Source organism: Podarcis gaigeae (assembly GCF_964106915.1).
Source record: "Podarcis gaigeae genome assembly, chromosome: 16".
Taxonomy (NCBI): domain Eukaryota; kingdom Metazoa; phylum Chordata; class Lepidosauria; order Squamata; family Lacertidae; genus Podarcis; species Podarcis gaigeae.
Genome location: NC_139693.1, coordinates 5,938,003 through 5,964,179, shown reverse-complemented (window position 1 = coordinate 5,964,179; position 26,177 = coordinate 5,938,003). Strand labels below are relative to the sequence as shown.

Here is a 26,177-nt window from a genome sequence, read left to right as displayed (position 1 = left end):
GTCACTGGGTTAGGGTTAGGGTCCTATTCCGAGCAAGCCCATTAAACTCCATAGAAATGGCTAACTTAGGTTTGTTAATTTCAGTGGGCCTTCTCTAAGTAGAATTCATCTGGATACAAGCCAATTGCTTTTACACAGCTCAGATGTCTGGTACAAATTAGGCTGTAATGTTCTTTCTGGGTGATTGAAAGCTGGAAAACAGTCATTAGATATAGCCCAAATGTTTTGCATTCGTCTAGCAATTAATTTTGTACTGTAATGAACATTTGTTAAAGCTACATATTAAATAATAACATGTGCAACTACCATTCACCCTTTAATCCAGGCTGAGAATTACAGTGTTTCCAGAATGCAGTTTTAATTTTTTCTGTATTTATATAGATAAATAATAGGGGTTGTGAATACAGTCACAGATCACGCACCAGCTAATAATGTGTGGTGGAGGCCAACGTCAAGGTTTAATGTAGAGCTTCTCATTCATGAGTAGAGCCTTATGGCTTGCGGAAGGGTTCACAGAGCCATATAAAATGGCCACAATCCTGGAGTTCTTCATTCACTCTCTGGATCCAACATCCACACACCAATTCCTATAGTCAACAAAGGTAAGCTTGTCTCCAAATATTTATTCATTCTTCTTGTTTCCTTCATTGCAGGGAAACGAATATTCTGAGCAGGTACTCCAGCTCTGGTCTTGTGAAATGCATCTGAATCAAATGGACAGAGTAGTCAACTGCCTCAAAATGGGATTATGTTAGTGTTTCAGATTTCAACATCTCAACTGCATATACAGTGGTGCCCCGCAAGACGAATGCCTCGCAAAACGAAAAACACGCAAGACGAAAGGGTTTTTTGTTTTTTGCGTCGCTTCACAAGACGAATTTCCCTATGGGCTTGCTTCGCAAGACGAAAACGTCTTGCGAGTTTGTTCGCTTTTTTCCTAAAGCCGCTTGAAGAGGCGCAGTTGCGATGGACCATGCTTCGCAAGACGAAAAACATTGCAAGACGAAAAGACTCGCGGAACGAATTAATTTCGTCTTGCGAGGCACCACTGTATTTTAATGCAAAGGTGAAAAGTGGTTGGAATAACAGACTCCTTGTAGGTTCTTTGGGCTTTACCTGATGGGATCATGTAATTATTTCTTCACCATATCTGCGTGATGGACGCTGCATTTTCATAAGTTGTGCTTTTGCAGACTGACCATTTTCCCTGCCTCTGGGCTGTTGAATGGACTCCTTATGGCAGTACAGTGGTACCTTGGTTTGCAACCGTTTTGGATTACAACCGTTTTGGATTACAACCATATAAAACCCAGAAGTGTATGTCCCTTTTTTGGATTACAACCCCCCTTTTTTTATTACAACCACATTTTGGAGGGGGGAGGCCCCATTGGCGAAAGCGTGCCTTAGGTTACAACCTGTTTTAGTTTACAACCGGACGTCCGGAACGGATTAAGGTTGTAAACCAAGGTACCACTGTAGTGACTTCCCTAAAGATGTAAACTTCTTCTCATATCAACTGAGGTGGAATATTTCACCCATGATATATTTCAAGTATACAGCAGGCAGATGTTTCCCAATGCTTTATAGAACAAGCAAATCTTTGCTATATACATAGGGAAATTATTTCAGCTGTGTCACGAGTAGGAGGAAAACGATGTGAAATAGGCAGCTCTTAATGCAAAGCACCAGTAAAATGTGTCTTCAATGCATCTGATGATGTAGCACTTAGTTAACTGGTGATCCTTTGATTTCCTGCAGCTCAAGCTTCCTTCTCTTCCTCAAGATGTCCTGCTGTTGCCAGTGTGGCTGCTCCCCTTGTTGCTGCAAGCAGTGCTGCTGTACCCCCTGCTGTGGCTGTGGCTGTTGCAAGCAGTGTTGCTGCTCCCCCAGTTGTTGCAAGCAATGCTGCTCTTCCCCCTGCTGCTGCTCTTCCCCCTGCTGTGGTTCCGGGTGCTGTGGGTCTTCCTGCTGTGGTTGCAAATGCTGCTATCCCAAGCAATGCAAATGCTGAAGAACCCCAAGGGGAGCTCTGAATGCAAAGAGGGAGTCTACAGCATACAGACCAAGGAATAATTCCACCACCAGGAGCTCTGGCTTCAAGGCTGCTGGTTGACTCCTTGCACTCATCGTCCAGCTATTCTCCTAGGAGCCATCTCTAGCAAGGCATTTGAAATGGTGCCTTCATGACACTCTCAATGTGTGTGACTCTTTCTCTTTTCTCTCGCTGCTACATTTCTAAACCTTCTGATGTTGTAGAATCTACCTGCCTGCATGGCAACTAATAAAATGATAAAGCATCACTTATATTTGGGTGTATCTTTCCCTTAAATTGGGCTGAGAGGAGGCTTTTGGATACCTGTTGAAACTCCCACACTCCCAAGAATATAATTCCAAACAAATTCCTTTGTTGCTTCACTGATCATTTCATTGCCCAGAAGGTGAAGGAAGCAGCTAGGAGATCATCTACATTGGACCTGATCCTCACCAATAGGCAGGAATTGATCTTTGAATTGGAAGTACTGGGGACCTCGGAAGGAAGTGGTCATGTCCTCTTGCCTGTCCTCAGCATACCATGGCGTGCTCCTGCAATCTCTGTCCTAGCTGCAAGGAGGCTTCCCCATCACCCTGCAGTGTAGTCTGTAGGGGAATCCCAGCCAGTTCATCCAGAATCTGCTCATTCAGACCCTGCTTGTATAATACAACCAGGGATTTTCTCTCCCATCCCAGTTGCTGGATGTACATCTGAAAATCCACCCCAAACTCTGGCACAGTCTGGTTTCCCTGTTTGAGGCTCATGAGCTTCTGGGCAAGTGCCTCTTCCGGTAAAGGATCTAGATAAATACTGCCCATCATTTTTATGAAAGCATCCTAAATGGCAAGTGCTTCATCATTGCTTAACCTCAGGGAGTCACAAAGTGCTGAGCCCCTGCCTCTACTGAGAGCCAGTGTGGTGTAGTGGTTAAGAGCAGTAGACTCGTAATCTGGTGAACCGGGTTTGCGTCTCCGCTCCTCCACATGCAGCTACTGGGTGACCTTGGGCTAGTCACACTTCTTTGAAGTCTCTCAGCCCCACTCACCTCACAGAGTGTTTGTTGTGGGGAGGAAGGGAAAGGAGAATGTTAGCCGCTTTGAGACTCCTTCAGGTAGTGATAAAGCAGGATATCAAATCCAAACTCCTCCTCCTCCTCTTCTTCTTCTTCTAGGCTAATGAGGAATGACACCCTGTCCTTACCATCGTGGAATTCAGCCCCTTGGAGGCTTAGGAAATACAAGCAGGCTGTTTTGAAGGCCACATCTCTGAAGGCTTTCCTGAAAATCGGGGGGGGGGGGAGTTATGAGGCTCTTGGACGTCTGCCTTCCATATACCTCCATCAGCTGCCCGGACTGCCCCCCTCGCACTCCTTCCAACCTGGTTAGTAGGCAGCTTCAACTCCTGATTTTGCTGCCAAAGTACCTGATAAGGATCTGCAGGCGGGTTCTGTCCTTCAATTGCACCCACCTGCACAGCAGTGGGGAGCTGTTGTTGTTCTTCCGTTATCGGCTCCTTCCTCTGCCAACTAATGCAAAGAACTTAGAGAAGGGTCATTCTGTCATGAGTCCAGGTTCCCAGCTTGAGTACACAGTGAGTGTAGATAATTAAAAAGGAGGATTTATTGCAAAAACCAACAGATAGCTCTGGATGGCTCTAACAAAGCCTCCGGTATCATTATTCATCATGGACCTTCTGAAGATTCCTTCCGGTATCTAAATATTATATTGAAACAACGCCCCTTGTGTCTTTTGTTTTGCTTCCTATCTAGAAGCCCTCCCACTCGCCGACTCCTTGGAGAGATTGGATTAGTGCCAACCGCTTCCTTTTCCGATAAACTGTCTCCTTGTCTGTCCGTGCCCATTTGAGCTTCCAGTGCGCTTTGGCCATGTTCTAGCCTGCTCTCAGCTACTGTCTTATCAGCTTGCCCATCAAGGTCAGGAAGAGCCGATTTCTGCAGCTGCCGGCTCTCCTCTGCCTGCCTAACATCAAAGCCTCCCTGCTCCTGGCTGCTTTCTGCATTTGGCTGCAAACCCTCTGTAGTGAAGTTGGGAAATCTTAGTATGTCAAACGCTGGTTCATGCAGGAGTGAGGCATGGTGGGAGAGATAAAATTGTGGCCTTCTATGGAATGGGTGTTTTGTCTCTCTAAACGTAAAACTCCCTGTCTCTAGAAGTGTGAGTCAATTACCACTTGACTCTAGGCAGGATGACGTATTATCTGATTTGCAGACCCTGGCACAGCTGGGGGCCTGAGTGTGGATTGGGTTGTAAAATATGCACAGGAGGATATCAAGTAATTTACGACTTAGGAACCTGGTACGTATAAGAGGGGACACGGAGTGGCGCTATGGGTTAAACCACAGAGCCTAGGACTTGCCGATTAGAAGGTCAGCGGTTCGAATCCCCATGACGGGGTGAGCTCCCATTGCTTGGTCCCTGCTCCTGCCAACCTAGCAGTTCAAAACCATGTCAAAGCGCAAGTAGATAAATAGGTACCACTCCAGCAAGAAGGTAAACGGCGTTTCTGTGCGCTGCTCTGGTTCGCCAGAAGCGGCTTAGTCATGCTGGCTACATGGCCCGAAAGCTGTACGCCGGCTCCCTCAGCCAATAAAGTGAGATGAGCGCCGCAACCCCAGAGTCGGTAACGGCTGGACCTAATGGTCAGGGATCCCTTTACCTTTACCTATGTGTAAGAGAGGCCTGGGAACAGAGGAAGAGCCTTTTGAACTTAATGTCTCTGAGTCTAAACAAAGTTCAGCTGTGCTGGTCTCCTGGCAATCAGGAGATATAGTCTCATCATACAGCCTTTGGTAATTAAACTAAAGAAATGATTGGTCCCTAACCTATCCTCCACATGGGTTTTCAAGGATAAAGGATTTGGGAATTCAGATGCAAAGGGCAGAACATCTTGCCCTGGTACTTTGCCTGGGAGTGTTTGACCAGTGAAAGGACTCTTGACTACTCCCTGTGCTTTGAACTATTGTTGCTGTGTGAGTATGGTTTTAGCTAGTTATATTTTACAATGCTTTGAATTTTTTGTTTGTAACCTTCTAAGAAATGTGCAACTTTTTGAGTGGCTTTTTCAATAAACTTGGAAAAGGATTTTTTGTCTTTTGTACTCTGTGCCTTGCTAGGGGAAGCTAAACTGGTGCCTTACCGTTTGGACACCTACCTGTTGAATTTCTGTGTGCGTCACCGTAAAGTGACTCCTTGAACCCCATTCAAGGGTGGTCCAGGAAAGGAGGTGGTGGCAGGATTACTGTTCGGCTTGTGATTTGCAACAACTAGAGATCTCTCCCCCTACCTGGCCAAGTCCTGCTGATGTCTTGGAGGAATGGATGTGGGGGGTAGATAGTCCTGCTCACCACACCCTCACTTTGAGCTGGCTCATTCCTGAAAGCATGCCTGCCATATGGAGAGGTAGCAAATCTACAAGGAACCACAAGATCTGCTGTGAACCAACCACAACTTCCTTGTTTCGTCCAATAAAGAGTTAACTGTACTTACACCGTGTGATTTATAGCTGACCTGCTCCAGAAATGTGCTCCTGGCAACCATGCAATAAAGGACTCAAGTATCTCAAGGAGTGCCTCTGCCCACATGACTGAAACCAGACCCTGCGTCCATCACCTGACGGCCTTCTCCATGTACCCCCACCCTGAGCTAGCTGTGGAGGGTGGAGACATAAGAATAGGCCTTCTCAGTGATGGCTCTCCCTATGTCTAATGCTTTCCCCAAGAAGGCATCCCTGTCACCATCACTATTTGCTTTTAGGCAAATATTTTTCATTCACCTACACTATCGGACCTTAATATTCTGCTCATCTTTTAGTAGGGTGAGGCTGAGTCAGATTTTTTTAATACATATTCCTCTTGCATTAATTGCTGTTATACTTTTTTATATATAAATCATTTTTATTGGTTTATAAAACCAAATGTGCTGGTCCCGGGGGGAAGGTTATCGTTGGCGTAGTCAAAGTCCGGTCCTGGGTCACTAGCCTGGAAACAGTTCACAACGAGCAGGGCGAGGTCCGAAGCAGGAAGCCAGGCAGGGACAGGAACACTGGAGGGTCAGGTCCAGGTCCGGGCAGGAACAGGTACTCAACAACGACGTTGCTCCCGCAACCTGGGACCGGGCTGACTGGCCTTTATCTTCTCTGAGGCCAGGGGCGGTCCCGGCCCCCAGGGGACCCGCCTCTCCTGGCCTTAAAGCGAGCACTCCTCCTGGGAGAAACCAGTTCCCTTCACCTCTCTGCCCTGCAGTTCAGGAGAGGCTGAAGGGATACTGGGCCCAGGGGGAGACTCACCTGTAGGCACTGAGTCCTCAACCACCTCTGGAGCCAGAGTGGATTCACCTGGTGCCTGCTCCTGAGGATCCAGCACAGGTGCAGGCACTTCAGAATCAAGGCCCTGCCCCAGTTCAGCCAGCCCTGGAGGCGGGGACTCCTGTGCAGGCTGGGATTCCTCCGGTTCAGCCTCTGAAGCGGATTCCCAGGCCATCACACCAAAGTACAAATAAACACAAACTAATAAGAACATGCGGGACACAGGTGGCGCTGTGGGTTAAACCACAGAGCCTAGGAGTTGCCGATCAGAAGGTCGGCGGTTCGAATCCCCACGACAGGGTGAGCTCCCGTTGCTCGGTCCCTGCTCCTGCCAACCTAGCACTTCAAAAGCACGTCAAAGTGCAAGTAGATAAATAGGTACCACTCCAGCGGGAAGGTTAACGGCGTTTCCGTGCGCTGTTCTGGTTCTCTAGAAGCGGCTTAGGCATGCTGGCCACATGACCCGGAAGCTGTACGCTGGCTCCCTCGGCCAATAAAGTGAGGTGAGCGCCGCAACCCCAGAGCTGGTCACGATTGGACCTAATGGTCAGGGGTCCCTTTACCTTTACTTTAATAAGAACATCTCTGTATAAGGAGATTCTCTAAATTTCAAGACATCCCTCCATGGAGTTTTGTTTTGAAGCGTCTACAACTGCATCCATACTCCAATTTTTATATCAAACCATATTGTCCTTAATATTTTTTTACACTACCAGTGAGTCAGAATCCTGCTTTTGTTTCCATTTGTTTCCATTGGTCTCCTAATGTTAGACATTTTTCCCATTCTTTTATAAAGCTTTTATCCTCTTGGTTTCTGGGTTTTCCAGTCAGCTTTGCCATCTCACTGCATTCCATCAGCTTGGTTGCTATTCTTCTCTGGTGAGGACTTTGTCTTCTTTCCAACTCATTTGTCATTTTAATGAAAGGTGTGAATATAGCCAAAGGGGATGATTAGATGTGCTGTGCTTGAAAGGCATCTCCATTGCTACTTAGTCATGAATATGCCAATTTAGTGGTGCTGAAACCCAGCTGAACCAGCCCTAACAGGGTGCCATGCATGTGCTCTACCAATGAGATACGGACCCCTTTCCAATATTGTACGTGAGATGGAGATATGCTCCCCAGGAGCTCAGCCAGTGATCCTGTCTATGCTGGGATCTCTTCAGCTGGAGATACTTAAAGAATGCAAAGCAGATCACCTGTTTGGGGATCTTTGCCACATTCTGCATCTCAGGGCAAATGAACACAACAAGGCTATGTACCATGCTTTAGAATTTTTATTAATTGCCACCAGGAAAGGTTTTCTTTTCACAGACGAGTTATTCAAGGAGATGAAAGGAGAGCGACTCCCTGCACCACTAAGGTGATAAGGAGAAGACAACCAGCATGCCTCCTTGAAGGAAAACAAAGCAAAGTAAGAAGGAGATGTGAAGAAAGAAGGGTTGAAGAAGGAGGCAGGAATAAGCTTAAGGCACAGGAAGAGATGAATCCAAGGAGTCCACCAGCATGGAGGAGGCAGCAGCTCTCAACCCTTCACTGAACTTCTTCAGCAGCAGCCTTGCTTAGGATAGCAGCAACAGGAACCACAGCCGCAAGATCCACAGCCACAGCCACAGGAACCACAGCCGCAAGAGTTGCAGCAGCAGGGGGAAGAGCAGCAGCAGCAAGGAGTGCAGCAACAGGAAGGACTGCAGCAGCAGCAGCAAGGACAGCAGCAGCACTTGCAGCAGCTGGGAGAGCAGCAACAGTTGGAGCAGCAGGACATCTTAGCGGTGGAGAGGGAAGGCGGAGCTGAAAGGATTCAAGGGATTTCCCATTAAGCAAACAACATCCTCAGGGATATTAAAACACTGTAGACAGATGCTCTGCATTCAGGAGATCAGAAAAGACATGATTTTCACATCATGTTTCCCTCTGAGTGATCCTAAAAGTACATTTTGGTTAGCAAAATGGGATGCATTGTTGTCTTGCCTATGCATCTCTCCTCTTCTGCTTGTCTAGAGCATTGATCCTTGATTCTTGCTCAGGTCAGGTGTGCTGTGCCATTTCAGGAATTGCACAACAGATTGTTCAGGAACCACCTCCTTCTCCACCGGGAGCCGCAGGCCATGCTGCTTTCCTCATGAACACACATGTTTGACAGGTGAATTATATTCAACCATTATAGTTGTAGATCAATATGAAATGTGTGCTTGGTAAGAAAAACCCCTGTCCCGCCCCCCATTTTAGATCCTGTGGAAGACGATAGTAGGCAAATTTCTAGTCCTAAAATGCTGAGAGAATTGAGGCTTGAAGGCAAAGTCCTAGCTTCTCTGTGAATGAGTAAAGACATGTTTTGTATCCAGGAGACCGTTTTGAGATCTTGAATCCCTCATTTCCAAGAGAGAAGTAAATTCTGAATTTGAATTAGCATCTTAGAAATAATGCTTTTGTTCATTCACAACTCCCCATGTGGCAGTAGGCCAAGATTTGTCACCAAGAGTAAGATAAATAGTGAGCAAGTTGCCATAAAAAACCAGAGCTGCTAGACTACATCCTCAAGACCTCAAGCTTTCCTGAGATGTAGGGGACCAAAAGAATGAAGAAATAGTGGCACAGAAGATACCTTTTTCAGTAATAAGAACTGGTGTGGATGTTGGATCCAGTGAATGAGTGAAGAACTCCTGAATGGGGGCCCTTTATATACACCTCTGTGAACCCTTCCGCAAGCAATTATGAACTACGCAATGATGACAAGGTCTTCTTTAAACCTTAATATGGGCCTCTACTACACAATCATCTGCTGCGTGATCCTTGACTGTGTCCACATCCTTCCTTTCTGAAGTCAGGTGTTTAAGGCTAAGCTCTAATTCTCCCTTCTGTCCAAAGGGGGCACTTATGGGATTGCTTGAAATCAAGTATGTTTGGCTGAACAGGCATCATATGGGCTTCTCTGAAAGATCTGGTTTTAGCTTTCAGATTGTTTAGCTGTGGACACAAGATTTAGGCCATTCTTTCTTAGTACAACCTTGCAGCATGCACAAAGTGATGTTAATAAGGCAATGATTTAGGATGATAGATATTTTAAGGACACTGGATTGAAACCACTGCTAGTCACACTAAGAGCAGGCCAATTAAAGTCCGTAGACATGGCTAACTTAGGTTTGCCTACTCTAAGTAGAACTTAGCTGGATGCAAGCCAATTGCTTTTGCATGGTTCAGATGTCAGGTGAAAATTAGGCTGTGGAGTCCAAGTGTTTGTCTATCAATTATTTTTTACTGTAATGAACATTTGTTAAAGCTACATATTAAATAAAAACAAGTGCACCTTCTATCATTCACCGTCCTGCTCAGCTACTTTTAAAAAACAAAAGATGGCACATGCTATTGACTTCTGCTCATTGCTGATAAATATGTGTTATGAGGATCAAATTCCAAGACCCGTGAATACAGTGGTACCTCAGGTTATGTACGCTTCAGGTTACAGGCGCTTCAGGTTACAGACTCCGCCACCCCAGAAATAGTGCTTCAGGTTAAGAGCTTTGCTTCAGGATGAGAACAGAAATTGTTCTCTGGCGTCGCAGCGGCAACAGGAGACCCCATTAGCTAAAGTGGTGTTTCAGGTTAAGAACAGTTTCAGGTTAAGAACGGACCTCAGGAATGAATTAAGTACTTTATCCGAAGTACCACTGTATAAACGTCAGGTGTTTTGAGCCTAAGGCAGGAGGTAGAGTCAGAAGATCTGGTGCATTTTTCCTGGCTAAAAAAACCAGTGCAGGATCTCAATGAGAAGCTCTCATCATTTCCGTTCATCATAGCCTAATTGTTTTAAAACTAATCCCATAACTGCCCCTTCATTTGGCTTGAGAATTACAGAGTTTCCAGAATTCAGTTTTAATTTCTTCTGTATTTATATAGATAAATAATAGGCGTTGTGAATACAGTCACAGATCACGCACCGGCTAATAACGTGTGGTGGAGGCCAAGGTCAAGGTTTAATGTAGAGCTTCTCATTCATGATTAGCGCCTCATGGCTTGCGGAAGGGTTCACAGAGACATATAAAAGGACCACAATCCTGGAGTTCTTCAGTCACTCTCTGGATCCAATATCCACACACCAATTCCTATAGTCAACAAAGGTAAGGTTATTTAATCATTCTTCTTATTTTTTTCATTGGAGGGTAACAAAAATTCTAAGCAGATACTCCAGTGGCTCTGGTCTTGAAAAATCATTCTGAACGGAACGTGCACAGGAGCTATCAGTCTCAAAACTGGATTTTTTTTGGTGTTTCAGATTTCAGCATCTCAACTGGCATATTTTATTTCATGAAGCTAAAGTGTTTTCTATAACGGACTTTTTATAGGTTCATTGGCACGGCAAAGGCCAAAGTAGATGGCGCCATCAAATTATCTCTTCACCATATCTGTTTCATGGATTTGCAATTTTTAGTTCTGAGGACTGACCATTTAAGCTGTCTTTGGGCTGTTAACCGGAGTTCTCAGCGGAACTATTAAGTAATGACTTCCCTGGAGATATCAACTTTTTCTCATATCAACTGAAGAATATTCCATGCATTTTAGAGACATGGATATATATAATAATTTATGTCAGCAGCATAAAAAATGCAAGACATAGATATAACCAGCCCATGTGTAATATGCATCCAGCTATGATAGAATCTGGATTTCCTCTACGTTCATATTTATTTTATACTTGAGGAAAACTCTGAATTCTCCTTAACACAGAAAGCAAAATGGTCCTGGATTTGCAATGAAGGCAGAATCACTATTGAATTCTTGGTTGGACAAATTGGTCCATTTCAGCATTCATCAGGCAGATGTTTCTCCCCTGCTTTATACAGCAAGCAAATCTTAGTTGAATATAGGGAAATTATTTCAGCTGTGTCACGAGTAGGAGGAAAGGATGTGAAATAGGCAAAGCACCAGTAAAATGTGTCTTCAACACATCTGACAATGTATCACTTAGTTAACTTGTGATCCCTTGATTTCCTGTAGCTCAAGCTTCCTTCTCTTCCTCAAGATGTCCTGCTGTTGCAAGTGTGGCTGCTCCCCTTGCTGCTGCAAGCAGTGCTGCTGTTCCCCCTGCTGTGGCTGCGGCTGTTGCAAACAGTGTTGCTGCTCCCCCTGTTGTTGCAAGCAGTGTTGCTGCTCCCCCTGTTGCTGCAAGCAGTGTTGCTGCTCCCCCTGTTGCTGCAAGCAGTGTTGCTGCTCCCCCTGCTGCTGTTCCCCCTGCTGTGGTTCCGGGTGCTGTGGGTCTTCCTGCTGTGGCTGCAAATGCTGAAGAACCCCAAGGGGAGCTCTGAATGCAAACGGAGAGTCTACAGCATACAGTCCAATGAATAATTCCACCATCAGGAGCTCTGGCTTCAAGGCTGCTGGTTGACTTCTTGCACTCATCTTCCTGATTCACTCGGCCATTCTCTAACAAGGAAGACATTTGAAATGTGTGTGACTCTCTTTTCTCGCTCTTTTCTATCTCTGCTACATTTCTGAACCTTGTGCTATTGTAGAATCTACCTGCTCCAATGGCAACAAATAAAATGATAAAGCATCTCTTATAGTTTGGTGTATCTTTCCCTTAAATTGGGGTGAGAGGAGACTTCTGGATAACTGTTGAAACTGTCACACTCCCAAGAATATAATTCCCAACAAATTCCTCACTTTCCTTCACTAATCATTTCATTGCCCAGAAGGTGAAGGAAGCAGCAAGGAGATTATCTATATTGGAACTGGTCCTTACCAACTGGCAGGAATTCATCATTGAATTAGAAGTACTGGGGACCTGGGAATGAACTGATCATGTCTTCTTGGGTTTCATGATACAGAGACATGGGAAATCTGGATGTATTTGAAAATGGGTGAGATCCCATGGTCAGAAGAACTCAAAGAGAAGGGAGTCCAAGAGGGATGGGAGTTTCTTAAAGGCAAAATATTGAAGGCACAAAGACAGAGAATACCAACAAGTTCCAGACAACTGCAGAATATTCCAACAAGAAAGAAAAGTTGGAGTCCTCTAAAGAATTCAGTGGCTGATAGATGAAATTTCAGAAGGGCATATCTGCTAAATGGAGGAAATGAGAAATCATGAAGGAAGGGTATACACCAGTAGCCAACAGTTGCAGGCTGAAGGTCAGGCAAGCAAAAGCTCCGAATGACCTTGGTCCATTTCAGCATTCATCAGGCAGATGTTTCTCCCCTGCTTTATACAGCAAGCAAATCTTAGTTGAATATAGGGAAATTATTTCAGCTGTGTCACGCGTAGGAGGAAAACAATGCGAAATAGGCATCTCCTAATGCAAAGAACCAGTAAAATTTGTTTTTAACACATCTGACGATTTAGCTATTTGTTAACTGGTGATCCCTTGATTTCCTGCAGCTCAAGCTTCCTTCTCTTCCTCAAGATGTCCTGCTGTTGCCAGTGTGGCTGCTCCGCTTGTTGCTGCAAGCAGTGCTGCTGTTCCCCCTGCTGCGGCTGCGGCTGAGGCTGCGGCTGTTGCAAGCAGTGTTGCTGCTCCCCCTGTTGTTGCAAGCAATGCTGCTGCTCTTCCCCCTGCTGTGGTTCCGGGTGCTGTGGGTCTTCCTGCTGTGGTTGCAAATGCTGCTATCCTAAGCAATGCAAATGCTGAAGAACCCCAAGGAAAGCTCTGAATGTAAACAGAGAGTCTACAGCATACAGTCCAAGGAATCATTCCACCACCAGGAGCTCTGGCTTCAAGGCTGCTGGCTGACTCCTTGCACTCATCTTCCTGATTGACTCGGCCATTCGCCCAGTAGCCATCTCTAACAAGGAAGGCATTTGAAATGTCTGTGACTCTTTCTCTTTTCTATCTCTTTTCTATCTCTGCTACATTTCTAAACCTTCTGCTGTTGTAGAATCTACCTGCTTGCATGGCAACAAATAAAATGGAAAAGCATCTCTTATAGTTCGGTGTATCTTTCCCTTAAATTGGGATGAGAGGAGGCTTTAGGATACCTGTTGAAACTCACACACTCCCAAGAATATAATTCCCAACAAATATCTCCGTTGCTTCACTGATCATTTCATTGCCCAGAAGGAGAAAGAAGTAATAAGGGGATCATCTATGTTGGACCTGGTCCTTACCAATTGGCAGGAATTCATCATTGAATTAGAAGTACTGGGGACCTTGGAAGGAACTGATCATGTCCTCTTGGGTTTCTTGATACAGAGACATGGGAAATATGGATGTATATGGATATGGGCTCTGGATTTAAGAGTGCTGATTTCAAAAAGCTTAAGTAACTGCTGAGTGATCAGAAAAACTCAAAGAGAAGATAGTCCAGGAGGGATGGGAGTTGCTTAAAGCTGAAATATGGAAGGCACAAATGCAAACAATACCAACAAGAAAGAAAAGTTGGAGGCATCTAAAGAAATCAGTGGCTAGGGGATGAGAATTACAAGGTTAACTGCAAAGAAGCAGCTCTAATGAAGGGGGTATGCAAAGCCAAGGATCATACACCAGATGGTGTAGTAGTGGAAGCCAATGCCGTGTTTTAATGGAGACATGAGCATTGTTGCGTAATGGCTCACTACTAGGGGGAGCAGTCGCAGAGCTGCAGAAGAAGGTCCACCACCTGGTAGTTCTTCACTCACTCAGAGAATGCCATATTGTATCTGGTTTCTCATACTAGACAACAAGGTTATGACAGCACTTATGCAAATAATTGAGATATTAGTGAATCAAAGGACAATCCCAGACTCACAGCTGTGATGGACAGAGTGAGTCAAGGTCCCAAGGAGGTCTATCAAAAGCTCGTCTTTTGCCAAGGGTCTTGTGATTGCTGCAAAGAAAGCTAGGATATCCCACTGAGGTATGGATTCATTTAGCACCCCAGCGTTGATGAACTTAGAGTATAGTTCACTTCCTAGTGGGAAGCAGAATTCATATATATATGGGTGAAGAAACCCATGAGCTAAGAGAGGAGATCTTGGAGGAGGAGGGGTGGTCAGATGAGTTGCTATCTTCAGTGTTATAAAAATACATTAGCCTGGATCCACAACTAATAAATAATGATGATAATAAATTTTTATTTATACCCTGCCCTTCCCGGTTCAGAAAACAGGGCTCAGGGGGGCTAACAACAAATTTAAAACACTGAATTGATGCAACAAAAAACAGCATAAAATACAGTATAAAACGGGAATAACAATAAATTCAGAATTCAAAAATCAATTTAGGGGGGAAATCATTCCAATAAACATTAGATGATCACCAGGGCTGGCTGGCTAAATTAGTCCTATTTGGGCCAGTGGGGAGACCATGGGAGAATTAGCTGTGGGATCCCAGAGTGGAAAAAAGGGAGGGGGAGGGAAGGTAGGGGAATAAAAGGTCAGGCTAGGTTCAAATTGAAAGCCAGCTGGATACTGTAGCTCTGTCTTACAGGCCGTGCGGAAGGAGGTTAAATCCTGCAGAGCCCTGGTCTCATGGGACATAGCGTTCCACCAGGTCAGAGCCATTACTGAGAAGGCCCTGGCCCTGGTGGAGGATAATCTGACTGCCCTAGGGCCCGGGACCTCTAAACTAAGATTATTCATGGACCTTAAGGTCCTCTGTGGAGCAAACCAGGAGAGGCGGTCCTGTAGCACTCAAAATGATGCACTTCAGAGTATAATCTCTTCCCTTTCATAGGCATCCAATCAATGAGGTTTGCAAATAACACCACAAAGGGAATCGCTTCTCCCCATCCTCATTACATCCATTTGCTCAAGGAGAGATAACGGCTTGTAATCCTCCTTGGATGTTACATGTGTATCAGGGCCTGGCTAGATGAGGAGGAATGGTGCAAGGCTACAGCCAGTGGGAAACACCCCACCACCACCACCACCATCAGGGGAACATCAGAGGTGGAAGCCTCTGAGCCAGGACAATGATGGTGGGATACAGGACTGTTCAGAGAAAGAAGGGGACCAGACAGGCTGGAGGCTGAGCAAGCCACAGTTTTACATTAGAGTAAAGCAGCTGAGGAGGAGGAGGAGACTGACGCTGTGACAGATCCACAGCAACCTGCCAGTTCCACTATTTTCCCCTCTCCTCCTCCCCTGTCTCCAAGAATGAGGAGGGTGTTACATGCAGCAGAAGGAAAGGCACAGAGAACCTCTCCTCAAAGGCGTTTGTGACTGTCGGGAAGGCAGCTGGCTGGGGAAGAGGCATAAGAGGCTCAGATCCTCAGTTCTGGCAACTGTTTCATCAGGCTAGAATCATAGAATCCTAGAGTTGGAAGAGACCACAAGGGCCATCGAGTCCAACCCCCTGCCCCCTGCCAAGCAGGAAACACCATCAGAGCACTCCTGACATATGGTTGTCAAGCCTCTGCTTAAAGACCTCCAAAGAAGGAGACTCCACCACACTCCTTTTTCAGCAAATTCCACTGTCAAACAGCTCTTACTGTCAGAAGGTTCTTCTTAATGTTTAGGTGGAATCTTTTTTTCTTGTAGTTTGGAACCATTGCTCCGTGTCCACTTCTCTGGAGCAGCAGAAAACAACCTTTCTCCCTCCTCTATGTGACATCCTTTTATATATTTGAACATGGCTATCATATCACCCCTTAACCTCCTCTTCTCCAGGCTAAACATGCCCAGCTCCCTTAGCCGTTCCTCATCAGGCATCGTTTCCAGGCCTTTGACCATTTTGGTTGCCCTCCTCTGGACACGTTCCAGTTTGTCAGTGTCCTTCTTGAACTGTGGTGCCCAGAACTGGACACAGTACTCCAGGTGAGGTCTGACCAGAGCAGAATACAGTGGCACTATTACTTCCCTTGATCTAGATGCTATACTCCTATTGATGCAGCCCAGAATTGCATTGGCTTTTTTGCACAGGCTAGTCCTGCCAGTGGAGACCTCTTGTTTGTGTTTCATATCTCGAATTGAGAATTAACTTTACTGATCCTCTCTGAGTCTCAGTGCTGAACCGCAGCTGGACCAGCCCTGACAGAGTGCCATGAATGTGCTCTCCCAATGAGATGTGCCCCCCTTTCCAATATTGTATGTGAGATGGAGATATGCTCCCCAGGAGCTCAGTCAGTGATCTTTTCTAGGCTGGGAGCTCTTCAGTTGGAGATTCTTGGAGAATGCAAAGCAGATCACCTGTTTGGGGATCTTTGCCACATTCTGCATCTCAGGGCAAATGAACACAACAAGGCTCTGTACCATGCTTTGGAATTTTTATTAATTGCCACCGGGAAAGGTTTTCTTTTCACAGAGGAGTTATTCAAGGAGGTGAAAAGAGAGCAACTCGCTGGACCACCAAGGTGATAAAGAGAAGACAACTGGCATGCCTCCTTGAAGGAAAACAAAGCTAAATAAGAAGGAGATGAGAAGAATCCAGGGTTGTAGAAGGAGGCAGGAATAAGCTTAAGACAAAGGAACAGATGAATCCAAGGAGGCCACCAGCACGGAGGATGCAGCAGCTCTCAACCCTTCAATGAACTTCTTCAGCAGCAGCCTTGCTTAGGATAGCAGCAACAGGAACCACAGCCGCAAGATCCACAGCCACAAGATCCACAGGAACCACAGCCGCAAGATCCACAGCCACAAGATCCACAGGAACCACAGCCGCAAGATCGGCAGCCACAGGAACCACAGCCGCAAGAGTTGCAGCAGCAGGGGGAAGAGCAGCAGCAGCAAGGAGTGCAGCAACAGCAAGGACAGCAGCAGCACTTGCAGCAGGAGGGAGAGCAGCAACAATTGGAGCAGCAGGACATCTTAGCGGTGGAGAGGGAAGGCGGAGCTGAAAGGATTCAAGGGATTTCCCATTAAGCAAACAACATCCTCAGGGATATTAAAACACTGTAGACAGATGCTCTGCATTCAGGAGATCAGAAAAGACATGATTTTCACATCATGTTTCCCTCTGAGTGATCCTGAAAGTAGGTTAGCATTTTGGTTAGCAAAATGGGATGCATTGTTGTCTTGCCTATGCATCTCTCCTCTTCTGCTTGTCTAGAGCATTGATCCTTGATTCTTGCTCAGGTCAGGTGTGCTGTGCCATTTCAGGAATTGCACAACATATTGTTCAGGAACCACATCATTCTCCATCGGGAGCCGCAGGCCATGCTGCTTTCCTCACAAACGTACATGTTTGACAGGTGAATTATATTCAACCATTATAGTTGTAGATCAATATGAAATGTGTGCTTGGTAAGAAAAACCCCTGTCCCGCCCCCCATTTTAGATCCTGTGGAAGACGATAGTAGGCTAATTTCTAGTCCTAAAATGCTGAGAGAATTGAGGCTTGAAGGCAAGATCCTAGCTTCTCTGTGAATGAGTAAAGACATGTTTTGTATCCAGAAGACCGTTTTGAGATCTTGAATCCCTCATTTCCAAGAGAGAAGTAATTTCTGAACTTGAATTAGCATCTAAGAAAATCACGCTTCTGTCCATGCACAACTCCCCATGTGGCAGTAGGCCAAGATTTGTCACCAAGAGTAAGATAAAGAGTGAGCAAGTTGCACTGAAAATCCAGAGCTGCTAGACTACATCCTCAAGACCATACCTTTCCTGGAACTGAAAGAATGAAGAGATAATTGGAGTGAACTTACCTTTCTTCACTTGTCAGAATTGGTGTGGATGTTGGATCCAGTGAGTGAGTGAAGAACTCCTGAATGCGGGGCCTTTATATACACCTCTGTGAACCCTTCCGCAAGCAATTATGAACCACGCAATGATGACAAGGTCTTCATTAAACCTTAATATGGGCCTCTACCACACAATCATCTGCTGCGTGATCCTTGACTGTGTCCACATTCTTCCTTTCTGAAGTCAGGTGATGAAGGCTATTCTGCAGTAGTAACGCTTTAATTCTCCCTTCTGTCCAAAGGGGGCACTTATGGGATTGCTTGAAATCAAATATGTTTGGATGAACAGGCATCATATGGGCTTCTCTCCAAGATCTGGTGCCTATGGGATTTAGTTTTCAGATTGTTTAGCAGTGGACACAACATTTAGGCCATTCTTTCTTAGTACAACCTGCAACATGTATAAAGTGATGTTAATAAAACAATGATTTAGGATGATAGATATTTTCAGGTCACTGGGTAGAAACCACTGCAAGTCTTATTCCAAGCAAGCCCATTAAAGTCCATAGACATGGCTAACTTAGGTTTGCCTACTCTAAGTAGACCTCAGCTGCATGCAAGCCAATTGCTTTTGCATGGTTCAGATGTCAGGTGAAAATTAGGCTGTGGAGCCCAAGTGTTCATCTATCAATTATTTTTTACTGTAATGAACATTTGTTAAAGCTAGATAGTAAATAAAAACATGTGGAACTTCTAACATTCACCGTCCTGCTCAGCTCCTTTTTTAAAATAAAAGATGGCACATGCTATTGACTTCTGCTCATTGCTGATTAATATGTGTTATGAAGATCAAATTCCAAGACCTGGGAATAAAATCGTCAGGTGCTTTGAGCTTGAGGCAGGAAGTACAGTCAGAAGATCTGGAATATTTTTCCTAGCTAAAAAAAACACCAGTGCAGGATCTCAATGAGAAGCTCTCATTATCTCCATTCATCATAGTATAATTGTTTTAAAACTAATCCCATAACTGCCCCTTCATCTGGCTTGAGAATTACAGAGTTTCCAGAATTCAGTTTTATTTTCTTCTGTACTTATATTGATAAATAATAGGGGTTGTGAATACAGTCACAGATCACGCACCAGCTAATAATGTGTGGTGGAGGCCAAGGTCAAGGTTTAATGTAGAGCTTCTCATTCATGATTAGTGCCTCATGGCTTGCGGAAGGTTTCACAGAGCCATATAAAAGGACCACAATCCTGGAGGTCTTCAGTCACTCTCTGGATCCAATATCCACACATCATTTCCTATAGTCAACAAAGGTAAGCTTGTTTCCAAACATTTAATCATTCTTCTTGTTTTCTTCATTGCAGGAAAATGAAAATTCTGAGCAGGTACTCCAGTGGCTCTGGTCTTGCAAAATCATTCTGAACAGAACATGCACAGGAGCTATCAGTCTCAAAATTGGATTTTTTTTAGTGTTTCAGATTTCAGCATCTCAACTGGCATATTTTATTTCAAAGAGCTAAAGTATTTTCTGTAACGGACCTTTTATAGGTTTGTTGGCACGGCAAAGACCAAAGTAAATGGTACCATCGGATTATCTCTTCATATCTGTTTCATGGATTTGCAATATTTAGTTCTGAAGACTGACCATTTAAGCCATCTTTGGACTGTTAAATGGAGTCCTCAGGGTAACTATTATGTAGTGACTTCCCTGGAGATATCATATCAACTGAAGAATATTTCATGCATTTTTGATACATAGATATATATAATAATTGATGTCAGCAGCATTAAAAATGTAAAACATAGATATAAACAGCCCATGTGTAAATCCAGCTATGATAGAATCTGGATTTCCTCTAGGCTCTTGTTTATTTTTTACTTGAGGAAAACTCTGAATTCCCCTTAACACAGAAAGCAAAATGGTCCTGGATTTACAATGAAGGCAGAATCACTATTGAATTCTTGGTTGGACAAATTGGTCCATTCCAGCATTCATCAGGCAGATGTTTCTCCCATGCTTTATACAGCAAGCAAATCTTTGTTGAATATAGGGAAATTATTTCAGCTGTGTCAGGAGTAGGAGGAAAACAATGCGAAATAGGCATCTCCTACTGCAAAGCACCAGTAAAATTTGTTTTTAACACATCTGACGATTTAGCTATTTGTTAACTGGAGATCCCTTGATTTCCTGCAGCTCAAGCTTCCTTCTCTTCCTCAAGATGTCCTGCTGTTGCCAGTGTGGCTGCTCCCCTTGCTGCTGCAAGCAGTGCTGCTCTTCCCCCTGCTGTGGCTGTGGCTGCTGCAAGCAGTGTTGCTGCTCTTCCCCCTGCTGCTGCTCTTCCCCCTGCTGTGGTTCCGGGTGCTGCGGGTCTTCCTGCTGTGGCTGCAAATGCTGCTATCCTAAGCAATGCAAATGCTGAAGAACCCCAAGGAAAGCTCTGAATGTAAACAGAGAGTCTACAGCACACAGCCCAAGAAAAAATTCCACCACCAGGAGCTCTGGCTTCAAGGCTGCTGGCTGACTCCTTGCACTCATCTTCCTGATTCACTCGGCCATTCGCCCAGTAGCCATCTCTAACAAGGAAGGCATTTGAAATGTCTGTGACTCTTTCTCTTTTCTATCTCTTTTCTATCTCTGCTACATTTCTAAACCTTCTGCTGTTGTAGAATCTACCTGCTCCAATGGCAACAAATAAAATGGAAAAGCATCTCTTATAGTTCGGTGTATCTTTCCCTTAAATTGGGATGAGAGGAGGCTTTAGGATACCTGTTGAAACTCACACACTCCCAAGAATATAATTTCCAACAAATGTCTCCGTCGCTTCACTGATCATTTCATTGCCCAGAAGGAGAAAGAAGTAATAAGGGGATCATCTATGTTGGACCTGGTCCTTACCAATTGGCAGGAATTCATCATTGAATTACAAGTACTGGGGACCTGGGAATGAACTGATCATGTCTTCTTGGGTTTCATGATACAGAGACATGGGAAATCTGGATGTATTTGAAAATGGGTGAGATCCCATGGCCAGAAGAACTCAAAGAGAAGGGAGTCCAATAGGGATGGGAGTTTCTTAAAGGCAAAATATTGAAGGCACAAAGACAGGAGAATACCAACAAGTTCCAGACAACTGCAGAATATTCCAACAAGAAAGAAAAGTTGGAGTCCTCTAAAGAATTCAGTGGCTCATAGATGAAATTTCAGAAGGGCATATCTGCTAAATGGAGGAAATGAGAAATCATGAAGGAAGGGTATACACCAGTAGCCAACAGCTGCAGGCTGAAGGTCAGGCAAACAAAAGCTCCGAAAGACCTTGGTCCATTTCAGCATTCATCAGGCAGATGTTTCTCCCATGCTTTACATAGGAAGCAAATCTTAGTTAAATATAGGGAAATTATTTCAGCTGTGTCACGCGTAGGAGGAAAACAATGCGAAATAGGCATCTCCTAATGCAAAGAACCAGTAAAAATTGTTTTTAACACATCTGACGATTTAGCTATTTGTTTTTGTTTTTTTTAAAATATTTTTTATTGCTTTTTTTAAAGATACAAAAATACAGAAAAAAGAATAAAGAGTGGTTATATGAAAGAGAGATATAAATAACAAATTTCCATATTCTTTTTCCATCTAACCTATAGGACTTCCTCACATCCTCCGAACCCTGCGTTCTCTGTCTTATAAGGCATCAGCAATTTGTTAACTTATTTCAAAAACTTATTGTAACTTCCATTTTATCATGTTCCCTATTTTCAATTTTACTGTCACTCAATTCTTATATGTTTTATATTAAACACAATAAAGTTGTTTCATTATTTTACCTCCGAATTCTTGTGTCTTAATTTTCATTCCAATAACTTACATTTGCTGAAGCTAGAATTTCCTGAAGGGTGCATTTTTTTTTTTTTTTTAACATTCATACAACTTATAGTGTTTTTTCAAATAGTCCTTAAACTTTTCCCAATCCTCCTCAGTTGTTTCTTCTCCCGCGTCTCGGATTCTGCCAGTCATTTCAGCCAGTTCCATATAGTCCATCAACTGCGATTGCCATTCCTCCAGCGTGGGTAAATCTTGTATCTTCCAGTATTTTACAATCAGGATCCTTGCTGCTGTGGTAGCATACATAAAAAAGGTTCTGTCCTTCTTAAGCACTCTCTGGTCCACCATGCCCAGAAGGAAGGCCTCTGGTTTTTTAGGTAAGGTAAATCTCAATACCTTTTTTAGTTCATTATGGATCATTTCCCAGAAGGCCTTCACTTTCGGGCAGGTCCACCAGAGATGGAAAAATGTCCCTTCCGCCTCTCCACATTTCCAACATTTGTTGTCAGACAGATGATATATCTTGGCTAACTTGACTGGGGTCATGTACCACCGGTATACCATTTTCATAATATTTTCCTTCAAGGCAGTACATGCCGTGAATTTCAAACCGGTGTTCCATAACCTTTCCCAGTCTGCAAACATAATGTTATGCCCCACATCCTGAGCCCATTTTATCATAGCGGATTTGACTGTCTCATCCTGTGTATTCCACTTAAGCAGCAAGTTATACATTCTCGAAAGTAGTTTACTTTTTGGCTCTAACAATTCAGTCTCCAGTTTCGATTTTTCCACCTGGAATCCAACTTTTTTATCTATTTTAAATACCTCTTGAATTTGCGCATAGTGCAACCAATCTCGTACCTTAGTTTTCAATTTCTCCAAACTTAGCAACCTCCAATTGTCTCCAGTTTTTTCAATTATTTCCCAGTATTTAGGCCAATGGGCCTCCATGTTGGGTCTCTTACGAGCCTTGGCCTCCACCGGTGAGAGCCACCTCGGAGTTTTGCTCTCCAATAAGTCTTTGTATTTTATCCAGACCCTCCAAATTGCTCTTCTGACAATATGGTTTTTAAACAATTTGTGCACTTTAACCTTGTCATACCACAAATATGCATGCCATCCAAACGCATTGTCAAACCCTTCCAGATCTAGGACATCAGTGTTCTCCAATAAAATCCAATCTTTCAACCAGCAGAAGGCTGCAGATTCATAATATAGCCTCAAGTCTGGCAGGGCAAATCCCCCTCTTTCTTTCGCATCAGTTAATATTTTAAACTTTATTCGGGGCTTTTTGCCCTGCCAAACAAACTTAGAAATATCCTTCTGCCACTTTCCAAAACATTCCACCTTGTCCACGATCTGTAGGGCCTGAAACAAAAATAACATTTTCGGCAATACATTCATCTTTACAGCAGCTATTCGGCCTAACAAGGAAAGTTTCAGTCTTGACCATATATCCAAGTCTCTTTTGATTTCTGACCAGCATTTCTCATAATTATCTTTAAACAAATTCAAATTTTTGGAGGTCAAGTACACCCCTAGGTATTTTACTTTTTTAACCACATTCAGCTCCGTTTCTTTAGAGAACTCATCTGTTTCTGTAACTGTCAAATTTTTTGCTAAAACCTTGGTTTTTTGCTTATTTAACTTAAACCCCGCCACCCGACCAAAATCAGAAATTAATTCTAACACTCTTTTAGTGCTGGAGACTGGTTCCTGAAGTGTTAATACCAAGTCATCTGCAAATGCTTTCAATTTATATTGTTTCACTCCGACCTCAATTCCCTGGACCAACCGGTCCTTTCTAATCATATTTAGCAACACCTCCAGGACTGAAATAAACAATAGGGGGGATAGGGGGCACCCCTGGCGTGTCCCTTTTTCAATTTTAAACTCCTCTGTCACCACATTGTTTACTATCAATTTAGCTTTTTGTTCTGTGTAGATTGCTTCTATACCATTTTCGAACCCCCGCCCCACTCCCATCCCTTCCAAATTTTTCTTCATAAACATCCAAGAAATATTATCAAAGGCCTTCTCTGCATCAACAAAAATCAAAACCGCTCTGGTATTCAGATTTGTTTGTAGAAGTTCCAAAATGTCAATAATATTTCTTGTGTTATCAAACAAATGCCTACCAGGGAGAAAGCCAGCCTGGTCTTTGTGAATCACTTCATTTAGTACTTTTTTAAGTCTATTTGCCAAAATATCTGCAAAAAGTTTGTAATCCACATTTAGGAGTGAGATGGGGCGGTAGTTCTTAAGTTGGGTCTTTTCAGTCTCTGATTTAGGTACCAATGTGATGAAAGCTTCTTTCCACGTTTCCGGTGCCCTCCCTCCCTCCATTATCTGGTTGCAAACCTCCATCAAAGGTTGTATCAAATAGTCCTTTAAAACTTTATAATATTTGGAGGTTAAGCCGTCCGGGCCTGGGGACTTGCCAAGTTGAAGATTTTGAATGGCACTTTCAATTTCTTGCTGTGTAATATTACAGTTCAGGTTTGTTCTCATTTCCAGGGGTATTTTTTGTAATCCATTAGTTTTTAAAAATTGATCCACCTCTGAGGCTTTTTGCGGCCCTTGTGTATAAAGTTCTTTAAAGTACCTCTGGAAACACTTTCTGATTTCCTCGGGTTTCTGAACCATTCTCCCTTCAATCTCTAGATTTGTAACCGTATTAAGCTTTTGTCTCTTTTTCAACTGCCAAGCTAGCAGTTTCCCACACTTATTCGCCGATTCGAAGGATCTTTGTTTCATTTGTTTAATTTTCCATTCCACCTCTTGGTTTATCAGTTTTGAATATTGCGCCTGGAAGAATTTCACTTCTCTTAACACATCCTTCGACTTAGGCCTAGATCTTAATTTTTTCTCACCTTCTCTTATTCTCTCCAATATCTTCTCCTTCTTTTCATTCCAGAGCCTTTTCTTAATCGTGTTTTGTTGTATTAGAAACCCTCTCATGACTGCCTTACTTGCGTCCCAGATTGTTCTTTTTTCCACAGTAGTATTCAAATTTATCTCAAAATAGTCCTTTAGAGTTTTTTGGGCCTTCTTAACAATCTCCTGATCTCTTAGAATAGTGTCATTCATTTTCCATCTAAAGGATCCGGTTGTATTTAGTCTCAATTCCACTTTCAAGGCATTATGGTCGGAGCAGGTTTTTGGGCAGATTTCCACTTTTCTAGTCTTAGGTGCCAGTCCTCTAGTTGTCCAGATTTGGTCGATTCGTGTCCATGTCAGATGAGCTTCAGAAAAGAAAGTCCCTTCTTTCCCTAGGGGGTTCTTAACCCTCCAAATGTCTACTAAGTCCATATTGTCTGTCATTTCAAAAAAAGTTTTGGGTAGTCTGCCGTCTTTCGGAATGTTGGCACTTTGTGACTTATCCATATTTACAGACACAACCCCATTCATATCACCCAGCATAATGATGTTACTATAGTCCAAATAATCCAGCATAGTCTCATGCAGCTTCCTGAAGAATTCCGACTTTCCCTCATTTGGAGCATATATTCCTAATATCAAAATTTTTTCTCCTTGCGTCTGTATTTCAATCGCCAAAATTCGGCCATGTTCATCTTTAAATAAAAATTTCGGTGACAGGCTCTCCTTTGCGTAAATCACCACTCCTCTCTTCTTAACTTTGTCTGAAGAAATAAATTCTTGGCCTAGTCTTTTGTTAATTAACACTTTTCTATGGAGCCTTGTCACATGTGTTTCCTGTAGGCAGATAACGTCCAATTGTTCCTTTTTCAAAATGTGAAAAACTTTCCTTCTTTTTTCCGGGGAGTTTCCGCCATTTATGTTCCAACTAAGAAGCTGTAGAGACATCCTGGATCAATTGACGGGTTCTACAATGGGGTATCTAAGCTTCCTCCCGATCCCGGGGGAGGTAATGCTGGTCCTGGTCCTGGTGGTATAACTCTTGGAGATGGTCCCGGTGGTGGTGGAGGCCAAGAAGCTGCAGCTCCTTTTTGCAGGTCCTCCTCGTGGTCGTGTAGGAACTTCTGCTGGTCTTCAGGTGATTTAATCTTTATTTTCCTTCCTTTATAAGTAAATGAAAGTCCTTGTGGAAACTCCCACCTATAAGGAATTCCGTTGTGTCTCAACAGTTTGGTCAAATCTATATAGGTAGTCCTAAGTTCCAAGAGATATTTGGGTATATCTCTGTAAATTTCGGCCCTTTTACCTTCTACCTCCAAAGATTTCTTAAAATGTAGGCCTAGTATCTTATCCCTTTCTTCTCTTGATCTCAGAGCAACCAAACAGTCTCTGGGCTTGTCTTTCTTTACTGATTTTCCCAGTCTAAAGGCTGTCACAATTTTAAAGTCCTTTTCTTCCTCAATTCCCCAGAATTTGGAAAACAAAAGTGTCAAAAATCCCTCTAGATTATTTTGTTCCAATTCCGGGATAGCCCTTATCCTGAGATTACTATCTTTACTTTTCAATTCAACCAATGCCAGGTA

General features: G+C 43.7%; 5 long non-coding RNA genes across 5 annotated transcripts in view; 2 read left to right on the top strand and 3 right to left on the bottom strand.

The window, feature by feature from the left end:
- LOC310833545 overlaps nucleotides 1-13,271 on the top strand; it is a 28,068-nt gene extending 14,797 nt beyond the window's left edge. The window contains exons 2-3 of the long non-coding RNA XR_014558773.1: nucleotides 11,351-11,451; nucleotides 12,839-13,271. This is a non-coding gene — a long non-coding RNA (uncharacterized lncRNA). The remainder of the gene's footprint in view (nucleotides 1-11,350; nucleotides 11,452-12,838) is intronic.
- LOC310833508 overlaps nucleotides 1-26,177 on the bottom strand; it is a 121,790-nt gene that overhangs the window by 44,846 nt on the left and 50,767 nt on the right. The window lies entirely within an intron of this gene.
- The window catches only part of LOC310833515, a 42,596-nt gene that overhangs the window by 1,881 nt on the left and 14,538 nt on the right, over nucleotides 1-26,177 (bottom strand). The gene's annotated exons all lie outside the window — the stretch shown is intronic.
- LOC310833526 lies at nucleotides 403-2,300 on the top strand. Its single transcript, XR_014558749.1, has 2 exons — nucleotides 403-602; nucleotides 1,759-2,300. It is a non-coding gene; the product is annotated as an uncharacterized lncRNA (long non-coding RNA).
- LOC310833561 lies at nucleotides 7,615-9,001 on the bottom strand. Its single transcript, XR_014558794.1, has 2 exons — nucleotides 8,961-9,001; nucleotides 7,615-8,146 (listed from the first exon to the last, which is right to left on the bottom strand). It is a non-coding gene; the product is annotated as an uncharacterized lncRNA (long non-coding RNA).